The following is a 17,849-nucleotide window of genomic DNA, read 5'->3' as shown; positions in this document are numbered from 1 at the left end:
AGTGTTGAATGCTTGTCAGACAGTGCCTTGCACACAGTAACTAGGCAGTAGTTATTAACCATCAATGTTTTATTTATTTTTTCATTATTGGTATAAAATAGAATAAGGGTAAAGATGGCAAAGGTGCTGACTGTACTAGGCTGAGAGGTCCTGTAATCTACTGTCTGCAAGCTGGATAACTAGGAAAACCAGTGGTGTAATTCAGTTAGGGTCTGAAAGCCAGAGAACCAGGGGATCTGATGGTATAATCCTAGAGTCCAGAGAACCAGGGGATCTGATGGTATAATCCTAGAGTCCAGAGACCCAAGAACTAAGAGCTCTGAAGTTTAAGGGCAGGAGAATGTGGATGTCAAGAACAGAGAGAGGGAATTCACCCTTCCCTTTATCTTTTGTTCTGTTTGGAACCTCTAGGAATTTGGTGATGCCTATTCACATTGTTGAGGATGGATCTTCTTTACTCAGTCTACTGAATGAAATGACAAACAATTCAAAAACCCTCTCACAGACACCTGCCTAAATATTTTACCAGCTGTCTGGACATTTCTTAGCCCAGTCAAATTAACACCTGAATTCAGTTCTCACCTTTCAGAAACTAATCATTGGCTGATAAGTCACACTGTGATACAGTAACTCATGTCAACTGATGTGTAAAATTTTTAATTTGGCTTATAAAGGACAGTGTTGTCATGCCAGTGTATAATGTATACAAAATAAGTTTCATAAATACAAGCTTATGAATTACAGATCACCTGTCAAGGTAGGGTGAGTGGATAAAGTCATCATGATTACTGGGAAAACAACTGGAATCTCATTCCAAAGAAAATTTCTTTTCTAATGGTGATCACTGGTGCACAGGCTATTAGCTTTATTAGCTATAATCTTCAGATCAGAAATCCATGACTGTACTTTTTTGACTTCCAAGTTGGTGATTAAGTTTTGTAGTAGGTATGTTACAGAAACCAGTCATTTACAATTTATGTATGATACTTCTCTTCTGAATTGCAAATAAATAGCTCTTTGTGGATACTCAATAGTGGTTGATTCATGTGTAGCCACAATTTTTATGAATAAATTGACTTAAGAAAATAGTTAGAAAAAGAGCTCATTTTCTTATTCCTGATGTAGCATGCTAGGACTGAATACTGACAAAAGCTTAATTCAGCACCATACTGTATGCCACAGTATATTGAGAATAGTTATAAGGTGTTTTTTTTTTGCTATGCCTCCTATCCAAAGTGAAACCCAAATTATCTCAGACAAATGAGAGTTGGCATCATCTTACAGAGCTTTCTTTGATGAAATGAGCCCTTTCCATTGTAGATAGCAGAAGAGAAAAGAAGTAAAAAATAAAATTCTCTCAAGATTCTTCAAATGATTAATGATGGTGGGTATTTCAAGGTTTACTTATTATAAATCTTTAGACTTTTTTTGAGGAAGAACATTATGCTATAATTAAAGAAACCTAAACTTCTCTTATTCTCTCTTAAAAGTAAACGAGTAAAAGCTCTATGTTATAATAAAGAGATGACAGATTTTCTACACAAACTATCTCAAGTGGTTTGTGACTCAAGGTAGCTAATAAGATGCTGAAATGCAATTAACAGTTTTTGGAAGGTAGAAAATTGAATTGTTTGTAACATTTTAAAATAGAGTACTGTTTTAATTTTTTTTTTTTTTAATATTTTGTCAAGAGAAGCACATTTGAGCCTTTTAGTCTTCTTGCCCTGGAGAGATAATAGCAGAACCCATACTCAGAATTAGTATTTGGATATGTGGAATGTCCAGAAGGCCAGTAATAACTATTGATTACATGCCAGCTGCTTAATCTGAAAACAGTCACTTTTACTTACACTGACAAAAACTGTATCTTCTGAAAAATACAGCACTTTAGAGGAAAAGCAGAACAATGTTATTTTGTTTATCTTTGTGCACTTGTGCTTCACTGTGACAAAATATTGTTTGGAAATGTTAGTTTTTGCTGAGTGTTTGAAATTAGGAAAACATTTCTGGCTTTCTGGTAAATACATTAAGGCTTTATTAAATCTTCTAGTTAGAAAAATGACTTCATAGCATTCTGAGGCAGAGAGTTCTCAAAAGACTTGAATTGGCATCCCAGTGGAAATAACATTTAAAAATTTTTGTAAAAATACTTGGTTATTTCAAGAACATTAAAATAATCACTTAAAATAGAACTTTTCTAAACTACACAAATTTCTGTGTTTATAGTCAAAAAATCATTAGTTACCAAAAATCTGTTGCCATTGCAGTCTAAAATGTTTCTACCTTGTGGTTTTAATGCTAAGTCAACTTCTTCAAATAGTCAATTTGCTTTATTTCAACTGAATTCAAGGGAAGCTTGGTAAACAGAAGTGGTGTAGTCCATGTACTTCTGTTGAATCTTATTACTGCTTAATGCTCTATGATTATTTTCAAAAAATGTAGCTAGCTGCAGGAGGCTGAAAGGACTTAGATATTATTCCCTCCATATTTCAGGGAGGGGGTTCATTAGATGGAGTTACATTTGGATTGTAGATGAATACAATCCAAGGAATACGTTGGTACTCATTTTCTGTTGGAATGTGACTTTGACAAAACCTAACTGGGGCACAAACCCCTACTTGACCTGACTTCTGTCTCTGTCTAAAGTCAGGTCACATCTGTACTTTGCCTGTCCCCTAATCTTAACCATGAAGAATTTACAAGTCCCAGGAGGTGCTGAGCAGTCTCTTCCCCTCTGTCTTGGTTTCTGCTGTGTCCTTTATTTGAGTATCTCCCCTCGCTTGTCTACCTGGCTTGTTTTAGGTCTCAGATGAAGTTTCATCTATCTGAAACCTTCCCTAATCTTCAAGGCAGAGCAGATCACTTCTTTTATATATTGCTTATTTAATCCTCTGTGAGGGAAAAGATCATGTTTTTCTTTCTACAACTCAAATTCCTAATACATTGTGTGGCACTTGGTAGATGATTAATAAATATTTGCTGAATTTAGAATATTTAGAAAATCCTAATGGCTTAAAATTAAATTTAAGTAGATTAGGGAATAAACAGTATTATTGGAACATTCTGTTGGCTTCATTTTCATTTCACTTAATGTTCTTGGAATGCCCTTGGAAGTATTTCTAAATCTAGATAGTCATGTATCCCACATTTTTCTCTGGGTCAAAATATTTTATGATAATTAAAAAATTAACATGAACATTTTTGAGTTATTTGTGTGATCTTATTATAGTAACAAATAATAAAATTTTTGAAGTGAAATTCTGTCATCTTACAAAATAGGCATCTAGTTTTTCTTTCTAAGCTTACCTTTCATTCTCCTCTCTCAGGCCTCCAGGCTGATACTGTATATGGTATTCTCAGAATTGCACTTTTATTTCAGTAGTACTAAGCAAGTAGATATGAACTTAAATAGAAGTTAAAGTCATATATTAAAGTCATCTATAATATCATTTTTAAAATTTTCTTACTCTTTTTTATATTTCTATAAAGTAACCTGTAATGTTTGTTGCTAATCTACTTTGGAATCCTGTATAAAAGATTTCACTAAAGAAACATGTTAAATAATACTCAGTAGATGGAAGCGTTTCTACCCATATAGGATTCAGATAGCTCTGTGCTACTAGTGCATTAATGTATTCATTTCTTTCTTTCTTCCACCCTTTGGTAAAAATATCTGTGTTAATAATTAGGTTCCTTTATATACAAATTCATTCAGTATTAAAACAGTGAAACAAATTCTCTTCTTTTACAAGGAAAGTAATATTTAATGAAAGAAAAAGCTGAAAAACAGTAAATTACATGTACTTTACCCTAACCTAGTGAAAACATATAATGCCAGTAACTTCTTGGCTCAGAGGTTAAAGTGTCTGCCTGCAGTGCGGGAGACCTGGGTTTGATCCCTGGGTTGGGAAGATCCCGTGGAGAAGGAAATGGTAACCCACTCCAGTATTCTTGCCTGGAGAATCCCACGGACAGAGGAGCCTGGTGGGCTACAGTCCACTGGGTTGCAGAGTCGGACACGACTGAGCGACTTCACTCACTCACTCAATACACATTCTTTTATTGAAAGAATAGTTGATTTACAATATTACATTGGTTTCAGTAATTCAAAACTTTTAAGAATTATACTCCCATTTAATATTATAAAATATTAGCTTTGTTTCCCTGTGCTGTACAATATATCTTCGTTGCTTACCTAGTTTAATCCCATATCCCTATGTTGCCCCTTCCCTCTCTCCAATGGTGACTACTAATTCTATTTGTGAATCTGTGTCTGTTGATATTTTGTTATATGCATTCGTTTCATTGTTTAGATTCCACACATAAGTGATAAAGTATTTGTCTTGTTCTGAGTTATTTCACTAGCATTACACTCGTAGGACCATCCATGTTTTAGCAAATAGGACAGTTTCATTATTTTTTCATTTTTAGTGGTATACTGCCTCTTCTTTAGCCGTTCATCTATTGATGGACATTTAGGTTGCTTCCATACCTTGGCTATTGTAAATAATTCTGCTGCAAACATTGGGATGCATGTGTTTTTCAAATTAGTGTTTTCGTTTTCTTCAGGTAAGTCCCAGGAATGGGATTACTGGATCATATGGTAATTCTATTTATAGTTTTTTGATGAGCTTCCATAGTGTTCTCCATAGTGGCTGAACCAATTTACATTCCCACCAACAGTGTATGAGGGTTCCCTTTTCTCTACATCGTTGACATTTGTTACTTGTAAACTTTTTGATGATAGCCATTCTAACAAAAGGGGCTTCCCTGGTAACTCAGCTGGTAAAGAATCTGCCGTTAATGCAGGAGACCTGGGTTCAATCCCTGGGTTGGGAAGATCCCCTGGAGAAGGGAACGGCTACTCACTACGGTATTCTGGCCTGGAGAATTCACTATACAGTCCATGGGGTCACAAAGAGTCGGACATGAGCGACTTTCACGTTCACCTTTCATTCTGAGAAACATTAGGTGATATCTCAATGTGCTTTTTATTTGCATTTCCCTCATAACTAGCTGTTATGAGGGAAATTGAGCATAATTGAGCATCTTTTCATGTACCTATTAGCCATTTGTATGTCTTCTTTGGAAAAATGTCTATTCAGGTCTTCTGCCCAATTTTCAGTTGGGTTCTTTGTTTTTGATACTGAATTGTATGCACTGTTTATATGCTTGAGATATTGACCCCCTATTGATCATATCATTTGCAAATATTTTCTCCCACTCAGTGGGTTATCTTTTTGTTTTAGCAGTGATTTCCTTTGCTATGCAAAAACCTTAAATTTAATTCAGTCCCATTGGTTTATTTTTGCTTTTTATTTCTTTTGTCTTAGGAGGCAAATCCAAAACACCATTGATCTGATTTATGTCAAAGAATATTCTGCTTGTGTTCTCTTCTAGGAGTTTAATGATTTCAGGTTTTAAATCTAGGTCTCAAATCCTTTTTGAGTTTATTTTAGTATATGGTATGAGGGGATGTTCTAATCTCATTGTTTTATATGCAGCTGTCAAATTTTCCCAGCACCAGTTATTTATGAGACTATCTTTTCTCCACTGTATATTCTTACCTCCTTGTCATAGATTCCACACACATTGTTTCCTTTAAAATAAAGTTATTTGGATTATTCAGGTACACATTAAATGAAGAATGTCTAGTTAAGGAAGATGGAATCTAAAGAAAGAGGGAAAGATGGCTTATGTCACTGAATTCCTTTTAATGAGAGTGAAAACATCAGACAGACAGACGATACTTCATGAACACCGGACACGCATTCCCTACAGGTGCCCCTTGTTTCTAATGTTACCCGCTTTGAGGTGAAGTAGCTCTTCCCAGGGTGTACTGTAGTGATTCTGAAATATGTGCAGGGAAGAATGATGTTGGATTTAATCTTGGTAGGATTGCTTGCCACAGTTCTGGATCTTATTTCAACAATTGCTTATTCCCTACTGTACTGTAATGTTTCCAGAAATTTTTATCCTATAGATAGAATTAACAGTTTTTACATTAAACCTGAACTACCTGCTATTGTTCCATTCTCATCTTCATTGGTTTGATCATTTGAGAAAGAAATTTTACTTCTTAATTTCTTCTTAACTTCTTCAGATGAAAGAACATAGCTACATTTTGACAGTTATCTCTGTCCTCTAAGTCCCTTAATGAGTTTCTTTGCTTCATCTCTTTCCCTTATAGGGAAAATAATTTCTTTCCCTGGGTTAGATATCCAGATTGGGAAGAAGTGTAGTTTGTGTCCAGGCTGATGGTTGAGTTATTGTTGCTTTCTGTTGGCAATTCTGAGAGAAAAGAAAGTCAGTTTTACAGAGAATTTTTTTTTTTTTTAGTTGGCATTTGGAAATACTTAGAAGCAGAGTTACACTACATTTTCTGCAGAGGATCTGTAGAGGTTGGACAGTAAAGTAGTGCTCCAGTTCTCAGATTACAACCGGAAGTGCCAAAACCCACTGTACAGCCAGGGTGGACAGAAAAGGCCAGGTTCCACAACCACCCAGCATCTGTGTGATGCTTTTTTGACTTTTTACCTGTTGTGTTTTCAAACATAGAATAACACAGAAATACTGTTCATAATGTATGTATGTACCACTCAAGTTGCAATTTAAATAGTAAAATAAATATCTGAGCACTCACTATTTAGCTTAAGAGAGACCTGTTACTTACTAACGTTAATTAGTTAATGTTGTTAATTACTTTAACCAGACTTCATTGGAGACTTTGTTAGGTAAATCGTTTAGATTTTATTTCAGTTACAGATTATGTTGAAGTGAAGTTGCTCAGTCGTGTCAGATTATGTTGAAGTGAAGTTGCTCAGTCGTGTCCGACTCTTTGCAACCCTATGGAGTGTAGCCTACGAGGCTCCTCCATCCCTGGGATTCTCCAGGCAGGAATACTGGAGTGGGTTGCCATTTCCTTCTCTAGGAGATCTTCCCAACCCAGGGATCAAACCTGGGTCTCCCGTATTGCAGGCAGACGCTTTACCATCTGAGCCACCAGGGAAGCCACAGATTATGTTAGACTTGTATTAATAGCTTTTTTTCGTGAAGGAACTTCCTATTTGGAGAATTCTTGTGATAATTTCAGATGTTTTAATACCACAAAGTGACTGCTAATTAAAGCTGTTCATTTTCTGTCCTGTGTTTGAAAAGTTTGTGATAGGAAAGATTCTTGGCTGAAGCCAGAGCAAATCCCAGCCAGCATTACTGTGCATTTCCTATTTCTTTAGAGATTCTTTCTTTTTGCCCCATAATATTTTTCCCCCTCTTGCTTGATTCTAGCCTAAAAAAAAAAAACCCCATGGGTATATCTTTTCTCACTTCAGTTTCTTGGGAGTAGGACTTATATTTTTATGCAGATCTGTGTGCTGAGCTTACAGTATAGTGCTTAGAGCCCTAAAATGAGTAGGCAGTCGAGGGAGGAGTATACGTACCAGAATTCTCATCATAACTGCCTTGCCAGTTATTTTTCCAGTGCAGTATGAGCCTTTGGCATTACTTGGAAATTCCTAGTAGGCTGATAGCAAGTTTAGATTTATCCTTTTGCTTCACAATAATTTCTTCCAAAAAACTTTATTAACAGTGGTGATTGGGTTAAAATGGAGCTACTGCTGTTGTTAGGATGAGAAATAAGATTTGATTGGAATATGAATCCAGTAGTGTCTAAAAAATAGGAACTTAGTTTGGATCCTTCATTTTAATATGCACTTTAATATACATAGATAACTAGAGGATACTTCAGTGATACTTTTGTAAAATTTAAATTGTGATTCTCAAAATTAAATATTTAGGCAGCTTTTAACTAATATAATTTAATTGGTATAGCTCATTATATAAAAGTTTTTTAAAGAAAAGCTTCTTTAATAGCAAGCATCAGAAATAGCTACGTAAAGGTTTATTTGGGTTTTCTTAATGACACCAAGAGAAGAGCATCACTTTTAGTTTTAATCTTTAGTACTAATTACATGCTAGGTATAATATTAAAACTACATTGGAAACCGCCACATTCAACAACCTATACATTAATGATTTTGATTTTGTGATGGTGTGTTACACAATAATATTGTTGGAAAAGCACAATCTATTTTCTGATTGCAGACAATCAACAGAACATTAAAAACTCACTATATGCGTTTCAAACTTTTTTGACTGCAATCTATATTAAGAAATTTATTTTTACACATGTCCCTACAGCACACAGCCTATAATAAATTTCATAAAACAGTACTTACCTATATTAGCTAAAATACTTTGGTATATGTATGAAATTTCCTTTTATTAAAAAAAATTCACCCAGGTTCACTAAATTATTTTATTATCTACAGTGTTCAGTACCCTAAGTATTTAGAATTGCTTTCCCATGTACAAAGATTGACTTTAAAATCTGTCACTGGGATATAACATAAGATCTTTAATTAATTTTTAAAGTTCCATGGATTCTGGTTTGTTTTCTGCTCTGCTTGAAACGAATAAGTATGGCTTTGCTGATTTTGCAAATTTTACCAGCCCTGCCCCCCCCAATTTTCTGATGAAACAAATTCAATTTATCTCTCAGCCTAAGTAAGAAATAAACTTGTATGTTTGTAACATGCCATTTATCAAAAGGTCAATGCTCTCAGTATGTAACGTAAAATAAAAGAAGGAAGCATGCCTTTGTACCACAATAATGTCATAAAATTCCAGCTTTTAAAACCGTGTACTTTTCCTGATGACTTTTTCTTGGAACTTTTTCTGTACTTTTTCTTTTTTTAAAGAATAGAATTCTAATCAGGTTTTCTCCTTTGTTTCTGTATTGTAGAAAAGAATGTAAGAGTGGAGCAAGTTTAATGACTACTAGTAGTCTAAATACAGAGAGAGAGGAAGTGACACTTAACATTGAGGAGAAAAACCAGCTAGGATCTAGTGAAGATGTTCATGATGATCCCAAGTCATTGGAAAAGGTCAAATCACATTTGTTGTCTTCTAATTGAGACAGCTAGGAAGATGCAAAATATTTCAGAAAAATTTTTTATCCACAATGACTGAAGTAAAATTTTTGGTATGTTTTTAAGAGGGAACTAAGCCGTAAATATAAATGCATTTTTATGGCATATATCTTTCTGGGTAGGACTTGATAGATAGTTCCCTTAGTTATGATTTAGTTTGACTAAATAAGTATTTATGTGAGAGATTTTTCTAGGCTGGAGATACATGCTAGTGAACAAGTTCCTTAGGAAACATGAAGTCTGGCATTCAAAGAGCTCTAAATGTTATTTTATCAGATCTCTTATTTTTCAAGGTGATGTCAGGATTAACTTTCTGATAATTAATGCTTTTTACTGACACACATGAAACAATGATCTTTTGTTAATTTTTAAGGTAATACTTTAAGTTATCACAAATTTAGATTTCTAGTATTGTGATTTCTATTAAGACAGCGGGACTTTGGCTTTATTATATTTTTGAGAACATGCGGAGATTAGTGTACATTTATGTCATTTAATGAACTATGGAAGTTGAAAATTACTCTGTGTAAGGTTAATTATGTGACATTGGCTTGATTAAAATGTATCAGGTTGTCAAAGTACCCAGATGGGTATTAAAAAGATAACTCATTCAAGACAAAAGCTTGTGGTGTATATAATAACAAAGATGAAAACAGAGGTATCCTGCAGAAGTTAACATTGTTAATAATTCCCAAGTATTGATATTTTGTCTTTAACTATTTTAAGAGTTAAATCTTTTGTGTCTTATTTCTCTCTTTCCCACAGCAGCATTCTCCTCCATGTTCACAAAATACAGTTACCACTCTTAGGAAATTTATTATTGATAATTGATGAATAACTATATCTAATAATATAGAGTATTAGTATATATGTTTTATGTGTGTGTGTGTGTGTATATATATATACACACATAATTAGGTAGTATATCCTATCTGATAATATGGAGTACATACCCTTCTGCAGGGAAGCAGATGGAGAGCAAGAAGAAAATACAATGCTTTTCAGGTGCTGAAGGTTATCACCTGATTGATGGGAGTTCAAGAATATCTCGTCATTCTCTTCCTGGTGTTAATTAAGCAGTCAAATTACATCTTGAGATAGATGTATTTTTCTTATTTATACATAAGCCAGAATAGTTGAATTTCCCTAATATTTATTACATCTTTCTGTACTTCTGTTCTTTCTTTCTTTCTTTCTTTTTTTTTTTGGTCCTGCTATGCTGCAAATGGGATTTAGTTCCCCCACCAGAGATCAAACCCACCCTCTCTGTATTGGGAGCGCCAAGTCTTAACCCCTGGACTACCAGGGAAGTCCCTCTACTTCTAGTCTTATTACTTCTTTAGTAAATAAAACTATAAGTCATCACGGAAGTTTCCCTCTAGATCACATTTTTGTTTTGTTTTTATTAAAGTATAGTTGATTTACAGTGCTATGTTAATTACTGCCATATAGCAAAATGACTCAGCTATACGTATATTCATTCTTTTCCACTATGGTTCATCACGGGATATTGACTACAGTTCCTTGTGCTCTACAGTAGGGCCTTGTTGTTTATCTGTTCTATATATACCAGTTTGCATCTGCTGATCCCCAAATCCCCATCCATCCCTCTCCTACCACTCCCCACCTTGGCAACCACTAATCTATTTTCTGTGTCCCTGATTCTGTTTCTGTTTCATAGATAGGTTCATTTGTGTCATATATTAGATTCCACATATAAATCACATATTTTAATTCTGCATGAATTATAATCTGAAATATTTCAGTATAGTATTTTCTTTCAACTTCCCAATTAAAATTAATGACCTTTTAACACTTAATAAAAGTGTTGAAATAATGAACTAAAGGTTGTATTATCATTCAAATTAGAAGAGGATATATTTTAAATGGCTGCTACTCTCAAACATCTTTTGCCTGGCACCTGAAGGCAGATAACATCAGAAACACGGGCATCTGTAGGGGATGCATATACGATGTTCATGGAGTATTGTCTGTCTGAAATAATCCTGGTTTTTAGCTTGCCTTTTCACTATTGTTCAAACATTAAAATTATTCTTCATACAAGGGAAAAATAACACTAGAATTCAGTTAAAGACTTCAGAACTTTAAATACATTTCAAATAAAAAAATGTTCCAAGTGTGTCTCATTTTACACGAACATCCAGACTACTGTCTGATATATAATGAGGTTCTTTTTATGGTTCTCTTTCATCAAGAAAAGTTACCTCATAACATTTCTAGCATTCTTGCAGGTATACTAGAAATAAGTATACACAGATTATTTGTAGTGTATCCTCTCAGGGGAAAATTAAAGTGAACTTAAATTTAGTTCACGTATAGAACTTAAAGGACATTGAAGACTGTAAGATATATAAAACTGTGAATGGATTATGTTTTATTAGAAGTTTAATTATTTTTAGCAACCAGGTGGCAATCTTTATTCCAGATATTTGTTGAATGAATTAATTTGCTGAAAATATGTACTTTTAAATCTCATGTCCTGATATTTTATATTCTACCTACCTAGGAAGTCTGTATATAGAAACCTCCCTAGCTCTCAAATTTAGTGTGCTCAGAACCATTTTCTTCTTCTTCCTTACGAAAACAAGCTCTGTTTCTCACCTTTCACGTTTTTGGTTAAGTACATTCCTAAGTTTCCTAGATTCAAAAGTTGGTTTTGAAGAAGAATGAAAATATTGTTCTTTCACATCATTGCAGTCATTCTGCCTTGCAATAACAACTTCCAAATCTTCAGTCTGTCTTCTCCATATCAAAGTATTACCAGATTGTTCTAAAACGTTGTTTTAGCCATGTCACCTCCTTATTCAAGTGCCTGTTGTGAACCCTTAAGGTTCCTGGTGACTCAGATGCTAAAGAGACTGCCTGCAGTGCAGGAGACCTGCATTCGATCCCTGGTTGAGAATATCCCCTGGAGAAGGAAATGTGAGCCCTTAACAGGGAAGACCTCACGTCTACTTTACTGAATGGCCTTCAAGATACAGTACTATCTGTCCTTTTTTCCCGTCTCTCCTAATCTCTGACTCTCCAACAGCAACTGTAAAATTGTACAGCAATGACAGTAATCATAACTAGCACTTATTTAATATGTCCAGATGGTGACCGCAGCCATGAAATTAAAAGACGCTTACTCCTTGGAAGGAAAGTCATGACCAACCTAGATAGCATATTGAAAAGCAGAGACATCACTTTGCCAACAAAGGTCCGTCTAGTCGAGACTATGGTTTTTTCCAGTGGTCATGTATGGATGTGAGAGTTGGACTGTGAAGAAAGCTAAGCACCGAAGAATTGATGCTTTTGAACTGTGGTGTTGGAGAAGACTCTTGAGAGTCCCTTGGACTGCAAGGATATCCAACCAGTCCATCCTAAAGGAGATCAGTTCTGAGTGTTCATTAGAAGGACTGATGTTGAAGCTGAACTGGAATACTTTGGCCACCTGATGCGAAGAGCTGACTCATTTGAAAAGACTCTGATGCTGGGAGGGATTCGGGGCAGGAGGAGAAGGGGACGACAGAGGATGAGATGGCAGGATGGCATCACTGACTCGATGGACGTGAGTCTGAGTGAACTCCGGGAATTGGTGATGGACAGGGAGGCCTGGCGTGCTGCAATTCATGGGGTCACAGAGAGTCGGACACAACTGAGCGACTGAACTGAGGCACTGTTTAAGCACTATTTTAAGTGCTTTCCATATATTTATAATTTAATCCTCAGAAGGACTCTTAAGTTGGGTGTATTATTATGCTCATTTTACAGAAGTTATTTGCCTAAGTTTATACAGCTTGTATATAACAGAGTCAGAATCTGAATCCAAATAATCGTCTTCCAAGAGTATAATTTTAACTCCTCTGCTGGAATTAGTCTTCCTTTCTGTAACACTCTTTTTTCACTTATTAAGGTCCTTCTTTGTGTTTTGTTTTTAATATGCCTTTTGCCTTGTTATTTCTCTCTTCTTCTCACATGAGAAATTTCCCCACAACTCTTTCCTGTTAACGTAGATTTCATCTTTTTGTTAAAATGTTTCAGGTCCTATAAAATCTGCCATAGGTACTTCAGTATAATTTTTCCCTCTCTAAGCTTTTATAAACTCTACCACACGATTTGAGTACTTTTCTTTTTGGCTTATACTCTGATTTGTATATGTTTTATTTTGCCCATAAGATTTTAAGATTAATGTGATGTGAGTTTTGGTACTTTCTTAGTATCAAAGAAAGTAATCCCTTAAAGTGATCTCTTTCTTAATCCCTCTTTTAGGACATTTGTAAAATGTTAAATAAGGTTAGTGATCCTATTTCTTATTCTGATTCATTGGGAAACTCCATGCTTTTCTATCTATCAAATAAAATTGTTTTCAAATCTCAGCTCTGCCTAAGTGTGACCTTAGGGTATATTCATTTCTAGAATATTGAAAAGAATATCTACATGGTAGAGTTCTGTCAGATATTAGAGACAATATATGTAAGGCACCAGCACATAGAGGCTTCTTTTATTCATAGATAGAGCCTTTGGTCTGGAACCTTGTATATATTCTGTCAACAGTTTCCTCCATCTCCTCATGCCTGTGTGTCCCTTAAAAAATCTCTACTTATGATCATCTTGACAGCACAGTGAATTCCTTCTTCTTACAAGGTGTGTTTATTAGTGTCAATATCACCAGTTTGTCCAGTCTGGAAATAGGATGAACTATTATTTCATTCCCAGGATTCCTTTTAGAACCTGTCTCATTGAAGCTTCTTCCATTAGCAGTCTGCTGTCTTTTGGTATACTGGCTATCTATAATAACAAGTCAGCAGTCCCATATTTTTTTTAAAATTTGTGGTTAAGTGCTATCTGGTCTACATAATTTAGTTGCAGTTAATTGGTTGATTTGATGTAAACTAGTACATTTAGCACAATTTGGGTCTCCTTAAAAAGGCACGTTTGCAGTTCAATTCAGAAGGTCTTTTTGTGCAATTTTCTGTTTGATGGCTATTTTGAAATTTAGGTTTGTTCACTGTGCCTGCTTTTTATTAATGAATCTTTGAGTTCTCTGCTTCCATCTGACAACATGTTTGAGATTGCATTTTATGAATGTGAAACCCTGCACATGCTTACTGATGATTTAGGCCTTATTTCTGCCTCCTGTGTTTTTGAAAATACCAGCTGCTGCATAGTTAAAAATGTAATTTAATTTGACTGACACATGATTTTTGCAGTTCATAACATGAATATATTTTCCTTGTTTGTATTCGTAAGCCCATTGGTCCGTATGTTAATGTGTTTCTTTGGTTTAATTTCATTAGTTTATTTTAAAAATCAGTAACAACAACAACAAAAGTCTTGGGGAAGCCTTCTTATTAAATTTTTGAAACATGTTTCTATTTTCTGGAATTCACACTTGTGCTTACAAAACTCCTTCCTATTTTAGTGGTTTTCTATTTTAAGAATTTTATTTTTTTAATTAGAGAACAGCTTTTGATATTAATCTAATTTTATATTGTATTTATGGAACCAAATGCATTTTGGATAGGTGAAAGAAACATATTTCCTCAGTTGCTCAATACAGTTTTCAGAAACTGCTCACTAGATTTAGTTACACACATAGCAGATTGCTGTTAATTTATATTGGTGAGTTTTAACAGTTTGCAGTTCAGAAAGCCTCTTTTAAGAGTTATGATATTTTGTCCCTTCTTTACACATAGACAACTGCAGAAGATTAAAGAACCCCATAAAGCCTTGTTTTATAAATGGGATAGTATGTATAATGCATAAATATAAGACACTGTAGAAGATCTTTAAGAACAATATAACAGGTATAAATACCAAGTGGGAAGCAGCTATATGGGTGCTTGGGACAACATGTGGACCAGGGCATTAGAATAGGGCATGGAACAGGACAAGCTTCATGGAGGTAATGGAATTTGAAGCCTGATTAGGCATTCAGAACCCAAAGGCTGTTCTAGGCACAGATGGTAGCTTGAGCAAACAGAGAGGCTAGAAAGCGCCCGACCTGTTTGGATGTCCAGGAGTACTGAGTCCCTTTGAGGGTAATGATTGTTTCTGATTCACCTTTAAGTTCTGCATTGTGCCCAACACATAGTACCTTACATGTTATGTAAATTCAACAAATATTTACTAAACTGAACTATGTTGTTTTACATTTCATGGGGGTATCCTAACATGTTGTATCTTTGCTCACAAATACATATTTTTCAGGGAAACAAGTCAAATTGTAATTTTAGTGACTTTGTGTATTAGTTGGCTTTAAAAAGAAAAGTAAAAGTTAAGTTTTATATAAGGAAAGAACAGCTTTTGATATAAATTTTGTATTTCTTAAATTGTATCTCTGGAAACACTTGCTTTTTGGATTTGTGAGAGAAACATTTCTCTGTAGTTACTTGTTTAGCTTTTTTAGGAACAATTAAATGGTCATTAAAGCATCAGATAAATTAATAGCAACCTCAACCAAGTATACTTTAAATAAAAGTTTAAATAAAAGCTAAGTGAAGTCTGTCCTGCTATGAAAATGTAATGAATAAATAATAGGTTAATAAATAAGTAGCAAATAAGGCTTAGAAACTATTATATCCTTCTTGAGAGATTTTTTTTTTTCTCTCCTTGGAAAGCAATAAAATCTATGGATAAAAGACTGTAGAGGTTGGCACTTTTAAAATTTTAGTTGGAAAAAAAAAAAATTTTAGTTGGATGACAAAATCCACCTAAAATTAAAACATGCACACACAGGCAAAAAGTAGTAAACTTATTTTCTTTTTTATTTGGTTGTTGACTTTTCCTTGCATGACTACAGAACATTCCTTGTAACAGTTCTGTTGGCTGTGTTGGTTTTCTTGTCATTATTCCGAACATCAGAGCAGTAGGTCCTATGTTGGTAAACTATTTATGCTATTTTAATTCATTAAAAAATCTTAAGAGTCCCAGGTTTGATCCCTGGGTCGGAAAGATCTCCTGGAAAAGGAAATGGCTGCCCACCCCAATATTCTTAACTGGAGTATTCCATGGACAGAGGGACCCTGACCAGCTACAATCCATGGGGTTGCAAAGAGTTGGACACAACTGAGCAACTAACACACACACAATTTTCTCTCTTGTATTTGTAATGTTATAATATGAGCTATTAATTTAAGCACTTACACATTTTCTCATTCTAAAAATATTTAATGAGTGCTTATTCTGTGTCAGCCTGCTATTTCATAGGAGTTATAGAGACTATAAAGGCTTCCCTAGTGGCTCAGTGGTTAAGAACTTGCCTGCCAATGCAGGAGACGTGGGTTTGATCCCTGGGTCAGGAAGATCCCCTGGAAAAGGAAAAGGCATCCCACTTAAGTATTCTTGCCTGGAAAATCCCCTGGGCAGAGGAGTCTGGCAGGCTACAGTCCATGGGTTTTCAGAATCAGACATGACTTAGTTACTAAGCGTACCCACAGAGAGACAGAATATTAATTCTTTGAGGCCTTTACAGATTTAAATTTTTTTTTTTTTTTGGTGATAAAATTATTCTGAATAACCCACATTATTATCTCTTTCAGAATTCTAACTTTCATTTGCAAGGTAGTTTTAGAGTCAGGGTAATGTAGAAGGGAATTTTACTCTTGCCTGAGTGGGTTGACTACAGAGCCTCATTTCTGTTACCTACCATTCAAGTCCAGTCTGCTGAACACTTGGGCATTCCTTTTATTCTTAGGAACTTGACTTTTTGGACTTTCCCTTACTCTTTGCAACTTGATGCAGGTCTTTATTGAATTACTGTAGAATTTTGAATCATTGTTATGCTGATAACTAAAACAGAGCTAATATTAGACCTTCTGGGAATTATTTTTTAAATTAACTTTAGAAGTATTGATATTATAAAGAAAGTTTGAGACATATCACTATGCAGTGATTATAAGGTGATACGTTTCAAATTTCTTGCCATATTAAGTATTTAGAATTATATGTATACAGTTTTCAAAGTATTCAAAACTATTATATATATTTACATACCCCGTTTTCATTTTATTTAACCAGTATGCAAATAATAACCTTCAGTTTTACCAAATGGTTCAAAGGTGGTACAATAAGAGGTTAGTCTGGGTTTATTTTTGTTTAAAACAAACTGTTACCTTAAAAGTGAGATGTGGTAACATGTGTTATATACTTTTCAGATCTTTGCTCTAAGAAAATTCTACTACATATCTAGCCATATTCTTATGGTGTGAAACTGACTATTAATATTTTGGAAACTAGTTTTAGGAAAGATTATATAGCTAAATAGAACCAGAGTAAGCAACTTCAGGCTGGAGTATTTTTATTTTTAATTTTTTCAAAGCTTTAGAAAAGCTTTCTAAAGAAAATGGTTGTTGATGAAGCTAATAATAAGAATAGCTTTTATTTTACTCATTTCTTTGTATCATCATGGTGTTAAGCATTTTAAAATTATTTTACATATGAGGAAAATATTTTTGCTATTTTGTTTTAAACTTGGGGAAACTGAGGATTGAGGAAGAAAAGCAATTTGCTCCAAGTTTATTGCACTAAGTAGTGGAGGTAGATTTGACTTCTCAAGGGCTGATGGGTCTTGAGCGTGGTCCCAAGTCTGTATCCCATTAGAGCTAGACAGGGTTAGTGCTTTGGATCCTTTTGGTAGGTAGCTTATATCTCTGTCCTTTATTTGTCTCTCATTTCACTTAATACCTTGAGTGAAATCAGAAGATATCTAAAGACTTAGTCCTTGATAATCAATTGTAAAAGGTTATGTTTCAAGAATACACTTGAGATCTGTTTATATATTATACATATATATATAATATATATGTACACAATCTAGTCTGTCCTTTATGGGGTTGTTGATCTATGTTTGTTGAA

General features: G+C 34.5%; 1 protein-coding gene across 3 annotated transcripts in view; it reads left to right on the top strand.

The window, feature by feature from the left end:
• The window catches only part of RNF13 (ring finger protein 13), a 123,092-nt gene that overhangs the window by 48,572 nt on the left and 56,671 nt on the right, over window positions 1-17,849 (top strand). The window lies entirely within an intron of this gene.

This window comes from Capricornis sumatraensis, chromosome 1 (genome assembly GCF_032405125.1).
Source record: "Capricornis sumatraensis isolate serow.1 chromosome 1, serow.2, whole genome shotgun sequence".
Classification (NCBI taxonomy): Eukaryota; Metazoa; Chordata; class Mammalia; order Artiodactyla; family Bovidae; genus Capricornis; species Capricornis sumatraensis.
Note: the sequence above shows the minus strand (reverse complement) of the source record. Positions and strands in the feature narration are given on the sequence as shown.